The following is a 10,680-nucleotide window of genomic DNA, read 5'->3' as shown; positions in this document are numbered from 1 at the left end:
ATCTCAGGTATGATGTTACAAATGTAGGCCAGGGATAAATGTTTGTGTTTCCACTCATAGAACTGTTGCCTAGGATGAATTTTTATGTATTCTTACAAATATAATAAAAATGACAGAATGAGTCTTTGAAGGGAAAGCAGAAAAATAGTCCATTTTCATCCATTGCCTATTTATTGGTGTGAGAGTTGCAAGGTTGTTAGTAGAGTACATCCTTGCCTTTTTCCTGCCTCTTTAATCAAAGGGCCTCTTGTTCCTGTTTTAGTGGTTAACCTAAGAGACAAACCACTTGTTTTTGTGCTGTCAAGAACAGGTGATTTTAAGCTATTATCTTATGTGCAAGCTACATTGTATGTTCTTAAAGAAGATTTCTTAAAAATACTTCTGGATAGTTCCTGATTTGTGTTTTTGAGGTCTTGGGTACTGACTTCACATTACAGAGGATTCCTCTCAGGAATAGAGGCATCTGTTACATTACTTATAAATATGTAACATGTGTAAGCATATAATAGCATTTAAGTGTTATACTTCTAATGTGGAGTTATTGTGTTGGTGTTTGCTCTGTGGAAGGTAAAATAACAAATGCAAATGAATTGGTGCAAGACTTTATTCCTGAGTTTAATAGGGTAGGGTAATATTCCATAGTAAAAATTATTACATATCCGATTAGGAGAAATTATTACAGGTTATGATGGCCTGGGGAGGATAACATATAACACAATGAAAAGAAAAAGAAAAAAAAACATGGAGGAAAGAGTTTGGTGATTTTAAAAAAGCAGGCATTTAACAGTTGGGTAGTTGGAAACCAAGAAGTGAGTAGGAGGAATTGAAAGTAAATGGCAGACAGAGGCATGACAGTGTGTTGCTTGCTTTATAATCTCATAAAATACTAAATATACCTTTTTAATATCTGTAACAAGTATTTATAATTTTATCAGCAGGACTTCAGAGTATTTTTACAAAGTTGATGGCATTGCTAAACCGTATTAAAAGGGTAAATCTGGCCCAGAAAGACTAAATTTACTAATGGCGGTCTAATCAAGCTTTACTTTTGAAAGTGCTGGCTGGCCATTCCTTCATCAGAATTCTCATATGACCTATAAATATGAAGTATCACAGAGAATTAATGTGAGAGTGTGATCATCAAAATACAGTCATGATTTTGAAACTATTGGTGACTTGTCCAAATTCAACTGAGTATGTCTGCTTAAATCTTTTTATTCCTCTTCACACAAAACAGTAGACTCATTTTTATGAATGCATGTGAATAAGGGTGTTTTGAGGTCAATTAGCAGCTATTAGAATCCTTTTTTTAAAAATTAGCTAATTCTGTTAAACTAAATACATTTTTAGATATTTCATCTCACCATTTTTTCTCCAATGAAGATGATTTTAAATTAGCTAATGCTATCTTTTAGTGTATTAAAACCATTTTCATCAGCAAACACAATGATCTTCAATGTTCACCTGAATTACAATGAACATTTTTTTAATGTTTTAGGTAGAACTAAATAACATAAGTATTGATTTATAAATAATTTCTAGTTTAAATATAGAGAACATTGACTTCTGAGATTGTTGCTAAATGCAAGAAACCATTGAACATTTTTGGTGGGTTTTTGTTAGGGGATTTTTGTTGTTGTTTAATTGTTTTGTTAATAAGGTAAATTGCTAAGCAAAGTAGAGTTCAGTTAATGGTCTAAAATCTGATCAAAACTAAGCTGGTTTGTCCTCTGTCCAATATTATATGTATGTTCAGAGGCTTAAATAAGCTAATATTTTTGTTGGCTTAAGTCTGCTTCTTGGAGGTTAGTCGCAGTAAGAACATCCATCTTCTCACTAAACTATAAAAGTGATACAATTTTGGAGGCTTCTGTGGTTTGTCTTGGTTTTTTTTTTTTGGTTTCCTGTGTCTGGCATGCACATTTTGCCAATGCCAGAATCATGAAGTGATATCATTTTGCACAAATTTCTGTCTGACAATAAAAACCAAGAGATTCAGTTTTCTTCACATTACTGTGGATTTTGCCCACTTTGATTTCACAACATTTAATAGCTTCAGGCATACAAGAACATTATGCTCCTATGTTCTGGTCAGTATTTTTAAGTCAAATTTCAGCTGGCTTTGAAGAAGAAAAAAAAAATACCTACTTGGCAGTGCTTAGCTGAATAAATACAAACTACATATAAATATCACCATATTTGTACTAATGCATCTTTTGCATATCCTCAGGTTTCTTTTTTAAGCAATTCTTTAAAACACATAAAAGCTTTCCATAACAGGTAAGTTAGGGTAGTAGTCCAAGTGTAATTTTGGGGTTGTGGGTTTTTTGGGGGGTTTTTTTTGTGGGTTTTTTTTTTTTTTTTGGCTGCCATTATGCTATTTCCTCAGCAAAAACAACATGAAATACTCCCTTTCTTTGCCCTAGCCCACATTTTGATTTATTTATATATTAAACCATCAGAATGCCTTCTTATCTGCTTTTTAAGCCAGAAGTGGCAAGTGGAGAGAAGGAATTCTGTGAATTTTCTGGAACAGTTACAATAGTCTGCAGTAGCAATTTCCCCAGAACTAATGATTGTTTGGTCTGTCTTCAAAACAGTCCACTGAAGATTTCTGTAATTTCCCAGGTTATAGATTATTATTCTAATCTTATTTACTCAACCTTGAAGTTAGTTCACTGACGTCATTACTTGTCTTCAAGGGAACACTGACTACAGAACTTTACAGCTAAGAATTTGCTTTCATTCCCTCTTTCAAGTTTTAGACTTACTTCATAGCAATGGCATGAAAGTGGACCAGTAATTTAAAATACTTATTCTACCTCTCCTCCTCTACAGCAAAGGACAATATTCGATGTGCAGCCCCACTTTTATTTTCCCATGCAAAGTTATACAGCTGTAATTAAGCACTAAGAGACTGTGAGACTAGATGCCTGTGAAAGTTCTGTTTTACCTGAGACTCACTGACTTCTATGGATCAACACAGGTGTTAAAAAAAAAACCAGCCAAACTTGCTGAATTTGTTTCACATTTGCCCAGTACCGAGTGTAATAGATCACTGGCCTCTGGTGAGTATTTGAAAAATGAAATCCTTCAGATTCTGCTATGAAATCTCATTAAGATCTGTTCCAAATTCTCTTCAAAAAATACAGCAGAATTTATGGCAACACAGCAAAGTAAGAGTAGGGGAGGTGTTGCCAATTTTTAGAATTAATATTTAGACTACACTGGTCTAGAGCATTAACTAAGACAATTTTCATAACCAAATATAAATACTAAATGACATGTTGCTACATGTAAAGTTTTAGAGCCAGTTGTGAACTCCAATTAACAGGTATTCAGTTGCCTTTCATGAAACAGTGTTTCAGCCTAAAAGTATGGAGCACTTTATTTTGCACAGTAAATCAGAGCTTACTCTTGATTTGCTGGCATGCCTTGTAATAAAGGAAAGGACATATTTACAAATTTCTGGCCTTAGGAACCCTGATCACAAATCTACACCTGAACCCAGCTTTCACAAGGAAAGACTCTGAACATACATCATCAGTTGAACTGCTCAAAAAGCTCCCACCAACTATCACCAATTTTAAGCCAAATAAAGCAGTTCTGGGGTACAGACATTTTATGCAGGGTGTGTAAAGTGCTTCTCCCACTCTCCTTGACACTCTCCAGTAGCAAGGAGTACTGTTTTGGGCACCACACTTGAAGAAAAATGTAGACACCCTGGAGACAGGCCAGAGAGAATGAGCAACAGTCTAGAAGGCAGTATGAGGGAGGGTGGAAGGAATTGGCATTGTTTAGTCTAGAGAAGGGAGAACTAAGGAAAGATGGGATGTCAGCCCATAAACAATGAACACTGTTTTTGCAAAACAGAAAATATAAACTACAGGTTGGGAGCCAGGCAGTGAAAAGTACACAGCAGGGGAGCTTCAATCTTGTGGCTAGAGTAACTTTCCTTAAATAAATTGGTTAAACGGTTAATAAAGTTTTCTGGCTACATTTCCTTTTCAGTTTAAAAATTAAGTACTGGTATGTGCAAAGATGTAAAGCACAAGTTAACTCTGTATATAAGCTGTAACTTCTAGGCCAATTCAGAAGCATTAACAATAAACTTTCTAGGATGTCTGGAAGATTTTTTTATTAAACAAGTACCTGCAGTGAGTTATGCCCATTTAGCATGAGAGGATACTAGTTGCTGAATGCAACTGAGTTGAACATAATTAGTGCAAAGTGTATAAGTAGCAGGACTCTAATTTCATTTGCATTTTTATTTCATTTTTCAGACCAGCAAGAACTGGTCTCCTGGGGTTGAAGTGGTTCCATCCCAATTTTTAATAGAATTATTTTCTTCTTGTGGACCACTGAACAGAGGTATTAATTTTGCTCACAGTTGGTGTAGTTAATTTTGTGTAAGATCTGACTCTCTTAAGTCTATTCTGAGTCTGTAAGGTTTCCAGAATTGAAAAGCAGCTTTAGAAACTTGTAAACCAGCTGTTCTGAATCTTTTTGTGCTTAATGAGGAAACTGGTTTTCCCTTTTTGTATCAGTCATCTTTAATTCTGGATGGTTTTGGACCTGAGTTTTCAGCCCTGTCTTCTTGCTTCATTCCTACTCCTTTCTAGGGCTCTAAATAATAAATTCACTAATTATAAGTAAACCAGAACATTACATCTAGATATGCACATTGAAAAAATCATAAAATTAAAGGATATTTTAAGCTCATATTCTTCTGAACTGAAACATGGAACTTTATACTTCCTGTGTGGGGAGGAGTATTTATATCACTCACATTTATTTTATTTGTGGTTCTAGAGACCTGGTAACTTGGGAAGAGACCATTTACCAGTGATTTGCAAATGCATCTAGTCAGAAAAGAGGATCAACCTGGGCTCCCCTTCCCAGCGGGCTACTAGAAATCATCAGATATGCCAGGTAGAGGAAGTTACTCCATCACAATTGTATTTTACTTAATGTATTATATTGTGCCATACCTTCTTAACTCCTTGAGGATGCAAGTTTTCTGGAGTACTTACCTGCTTGATAGAATGCATAAACATATAGCTGTCACATACAACTGTAGTGAGAGTAAATTCTGAGTTGCAGTCATTTAGCTTTTATAGGTCTTGATAACAGATCTCAAAGCAACAAAGGTCAACAGTACTGTCCTCATTTATTTTAAAAAATAGAAACTATTTGGACTGGCTTGGAGGATTAGCCCCTGTTCTCCTCTCAGCCAGTAAGAGAGTAAAAAATAGCACATAGACACTTTGAATCACAGTTCTGCACTGTAACAAGGAGACATCATTCCTGAAAGCACCTTGAAAAGTACATCAGCAATGAAACTTGATTATAAGACTACTAATGTGAACTTCTGCAGGGGTCACAGATGTTCAGAAAGGAATAGTATAAACATACAAGCCCAAAAACGTCAATTCATAAGATTGACTGTAAACTTCAAATCAGCTTTTAGGAGATCTAAGAACACCACTGCCTCTTGATTTATTTTAGGTGCTGCACCAGAAAGCTAAACGAGGTGCTGAATGATAGGGATGTGTAAAAAAAGAAGAGGAGCAATGTCCAGCCAATTAGAACTCACCTCTAATTCCAAGAAAAAACATTTATCTCGTTGCCCTTCCCAATGGGCCCTGCTTGCATATAAACAGGTGATAAAATAATATTCTTTGAGAGCAGTTACATTTCAGCTGGAGAGCAATGATGCACGTTTGTCCTGTACAGTACTAAATGAATAGACAGCACAAGAATGCATCAGTCCAGTGAGTTTTATGTCTAAGCCTCCATTGTCTGGAGTGTAACTTACAAAGCTGCTTCTGCACTTGAGACGTGTGCCTAATATAGCTGTGGGTGAGAGTGTCTGAACATTCCTCAGCTGTGCCTGCAGGAGGAGGAGTGCAAAAATGTTCAATCTCCCACATTTATAGCTGTTGTGAAATGCTGGCATGCTCTAGCAATCAGCAGTAATACTTCAGTTTGTTTTGTGGATTTCTTATTTAAATGACACTAATTTAAGCTTGAACAACTTAAATCTCGTGTATGTGATGTGGATTTAGATGTGAGTGTGCTTTCTTCTGTATGAATGTTGGAGATTAAAAGGTTGAACTGGGAGTTTTCTACAACTCTTAAATACCTGTGGGTCAACCTTTAAATATTGCACATGTGTAACTAACTTCTCTAGTGCTGCTTTCCTGGGCAGCTGCAGGCTGTACAAATGTAGGTTATATGTAGATGCTATTCAGTGGTTTCTACGATGCCACGGAATTCACACATTCCAGAGTTTAATTATCAAGATAAATATTATAACTTAATAAAAATGAAAACAAAGATGACTTCTGAAGCGAGGCACTGCAGTGTATTTTCATGTACGTGATAAACTATTTGAAAGAAATCACTAGCCAGTGAAATCACTCAATTGGCTCCATTTGTCCTTTTACAAAAATAGATTTGGTGTCGTGCACTGAGAAGTCTATTCCAGTTGTGCTGCATGAGAATCCATTATTTAGAATGGGTTTTTAGGGGGAGGTTTTTTCCAGGACAGGTTAAATATTTGGACTTCAGGACTGTGGGAAACCACGCATCAGTTACAATGAACATCTGTTGTTTAATTCAGGTATTGGCCTGTATCCTGGGGGCTTGCAGCACTTGAGGGCTTGAATGTCATTCAAACCTACCTTAGTTCTACCCATCAGTCTTTCCTAGAACCTGACTTGACTGGACCAGAGATTCTGGCTCACAAAGTGTCTGGGCAGCTTGTGGGAGGCCCAATAATCCCTGGAAAGCATGGTAAAAAAGATAATTGATGGGGTCTCATTTGTATCTATACATGTGGCCTACTGAAGGTGAATTCCATTTGCTGGAAAATGGTAACATCTGGCAGATTTATTTTCAGTCAGAAATGTATCTTATTTTTCTTTGTGACTGTATTTTTTTCAAACAAAACCTTACTGTTTTCAGTTGTTAAGTGTTTGAAATGTGCAAGAAATTTTGCTTTGAACAAGTCACAATAAAGCTGGACATTTCAGAAAATATTTAGGAAAGATGGTACATGTTGGGTAACAAGGGAGGGTAAATGCTCAAACTAATGCATTCTGTCAATGTTGTTTAGCACTCCTGTGGAGGAGAACTCTAGAAAATGACCTTTTGCCTCAGCTTGACCAGATTGTAAATGTCTGGCCTCATTAATCCAAAATGCTAGGTTAGCCTTTGTTCTAAACTCCCTCTGATGTATAAGAAGATATCCTTGGCCATTGTTATGTGGTTACTTTAATCTGCCAGGTGTCTGCACTGCTGCCAGAAAAGATTTGCCTTGTTTTTTCTTCTCTCCAGTAACCCATTGCCTTTTGCCTGCTGGTGGTTTCCATGTCCTACCTCTAGTGTGCACCTAGCAGCCTTTTGAATCAGGCCAAAGAACATCTATTTGAAAACTAGTATCAAGGAAACAAAAAAATCAGTGTGCTGACACACAAAGGTAATACCTTCATCTGCTGGACTGAAGAACCCATTATCAATTCTTCCTGCCTAAACTATTAAGGAGAGAAAATTATTTTAAAAGAGTAGTTTAGCCATCTCTTATCCATAGGTAAAGTAGGTGGTTTTTTTCCCAACGCCTGAATCATTCTCTTGACAATTCTTTGAACTTTATCCAAGCTGCAACATTAATCCCGAATTGTACTCACTAGACTGAGTGTAGCAGCAGTCATTCCATTGCCAGGTGCAGAAGTGAAGTTAAAATTTTTCTCCCTGTACACATATCAAAAGGATTGTAGTAGCCTTTTTTTTACAACTGGCAACTCGTGGTGGCCACTGTATGATCATTCTCATATTCTTCTACCGGGCAAGGCCCAGCAGCATCTCCTGTAGTTACAGCTGTAGCTGGATTTTATACATGACTGTTCTGTTACAACTGTATGTGCTCACCTTCACAGCACCCACTAGCAGTGATCTGACCTTCACTTGTTATCACTGTCTGTTGCTCTGTAAAATATTTACAGTGAGATACTTCTCAATCATTGTTACTCTAATTACAATTTTGCCATTGTGTTTCTTTTTGAACACTTATAGAATCCAGATAGAGAGCTTTCATGTTTCAAATTAAGAACAATATAGGAAGGTGGGCAGGGTCTAAAAAGCTCCTTTCTAGTACATAAGTAATCCATGGCACGTGGGCATTGACATTCTTCCCCTTCCTTTTCAAAGAGCCTTTCATTTGTGAGGAATGTCATGTCCCTTTCTGAGCATTTTCTTCTTGAGGCTAAAGCACCTCAGTTTGTGCAACTTTTGTCATACTAAATATATTTCACCCATCTTGCAGGCTCTACTCTTGGTTAGAAAGCTCAGTATTGTGTTTGCTTTTCTCACAACAGCATGATAGTGTTGACTTCAGCTTAATTTGTGATTCAGTACATCCCATGGGCTCTTTTAAGAAGAAATGCCACCAGCCACTTGTTTTCCACCCTAAATTTATGCAGCTGATTATTCTTGTCCTAATGTAGGGTTTCACATTTATCTCTCTTGAATAGTACCTGGGCAGTGATGACGGCCCTCTTCATTCTTCCTGTAAGATCTTTGCCAACATTTTTGAGTTCCTTATTGCAAAACCCACAAGATACACAGGACTAGCTATTCTATGGAATTTTTTTTCCTTTGGATTCATATCTTTATTTCTTTTGAAGGCATAGTGAGTAAGGGTGTTAGATAAGCACCAGCTCTATTAGCAAGTACTTTGTGGACAAGGGGACAAAAGAAGAAACTTCTCAGTTTGTGGGGTAAACTCCATAAATTCTGATTTGTTTAGCGAGAGATTAAATGCAGATGTGAAGCAAACAGCATTAAGAAGAAAAAGGCAGGAGCTGACATTAGTTAAACCTTTGTAAAATTCCATGACGTCAAGCAGATGATTAGAATTTCGGTCAGGAGAAAGACCTCCAGCATGTATGGATTTCCTTTGTGCTCCCTTGCAGTGCAATCATGACTTCTCATGCAAAGTAATCCAGGAATTAGATAGAAAGCATCTCTTCTCAGTATTTTATAGAAATAGGTCTTTATGCAGTGTTTAGCTCACGCTTAAAAAGCAAAAACAAATAACTCTTCAGCAACTTATGCTGGAGCCAAAACTGGTTCTGAGCACTCCTGAGAATATGGCAGAAATAAGAAAATGTGTGTAAATAGAAGTATCATTCAAGATGAGTCTAAGCACTCTTTTATATCACAAATACTTTTACTGGCAAGTGTAAGTATTTAGGTTTAGTAGCTGATTAAATTTAGCATATTTGCTTCAAAATACAAAAAGCACTGGGATTTGTTTTGATCTCACTTCTACAGTTTTGGAATCACTGTTCAACTACTTTTTATTTAAATTTAGTAAAATCAAAACGGGGACAAAATGGGAAAGACACTTGTGTTTTGAGCACTGAAATGGGTCTGAGCCTTGAATTTTGGCCTGCTCTAGATGCCAGGGTTTTGTTAATCTCTGATTTATTTTCTCTAGCAGACCAAGAATAACTTTGAAGCACCTATTTCTTTATTGTTTGTATAATATACCATTGCTCAAAAAATCACAGTTATTGATTAAGGTTGTGTAGCAGATTTCAGTGTGGCATTGAGTTTGATAATCCCAGGAGTACAAGAAACAGTATTCATGGGCCTAGTCACAGGGTCAGAAAATACAAGTACAGAAGAAAATTCTGTCCTCTCCAAAGGATTTTATTTTCAAATTTCTTGATAATTGCCCTGCAACCTGGGCTCCCTATAGCATTAATCTCACAAAAACTGAGGGTATGTTAACAGATTTCCAGAAGTGTAGGCCCTACATCAAAATGAGAAGATATACACACACAGCTCTGAAGGATTCAGTTTGTAGTATGACTGTCTTTTTGCAATTCAGTTTGACTGTATCCTCCAAAGAGTTTGCCAGCAATAACCTACTGAGCTTCACAGTCCATGGATAAACAGGTGATGTTGTACTCCTGCTTTTCTGTTTGCTAACATACTGAAGGCAGCCTTGCTTTAGTGCTTTCTTCAGTAAGATCATAAAAATTAGTCTAACCAGAAGTGTGTGTATCTCATTTATATGTAACCAAAACACATCCAAAAACCCCACAAAACACAAAAAATTCTGTGCTGATAATTGGCAAAAAGTTCCACCTGATTTTAAAATGAGACATCTAAAATGGATTAACCCCTCTATTGGCTTTTCAGTGTTACCTGAGTGCCTCTTGGCACACATCTTTCAAATTTTTGTGGTAGTTACACAAGTGTAATTAGTAGTCCCAAAGCTTTTGTTTAATTCATCTTTTCTCCCATATAAATGGAGATTTGGATTTTCCCTTCTTGACAAACCAGCTTAAGTAAAATTAATTTGATGGGGAAAAAATAGTTTAGTTTGAATCAGGAAACAAGATACTTGGCAAAACTGTATTTTGAGGAAAAACTTTCCAGAAACTTAAACATAAAATCTTTCATGTCTTCTAGAGTGCTTGACCTTTCCTCCTTCTCTCCACTTGCTGTGGATAAGTGCTTCCTCCCATGAATTGTAACATGGTAGCTTTAGCTCTGCAGCCTTTATGGCTACAGACGCTAATTTCAGTGCCTGTCCCAGCTTCTACTGGAATTGCTTCATTCCTTTTATAGGGTTTTGCCTAAATTTTCCACTAGTAAAACTGCAGC

This window comes from Motacilla alba, chromosome 3 (genome assembly GCF_015832195.1).
Source record: "Motacilla alba alba isolate MOTALB_02 chromosome 3, Motacilla_alba_V1.0_pri, whole genome shotgun sequence".
Classification (NCBI taxonomy): domain Eukaryota; kingdom Metazoa; phylum Chordata; class Aves; order Passeriformes; family Motacillidae; genus Motacilla; species Motacilla alba.
The sequence above is the reverse complement of the archived record's forward strand: the minus strand, read 5'-3'. Positions refer to the sequence as shown.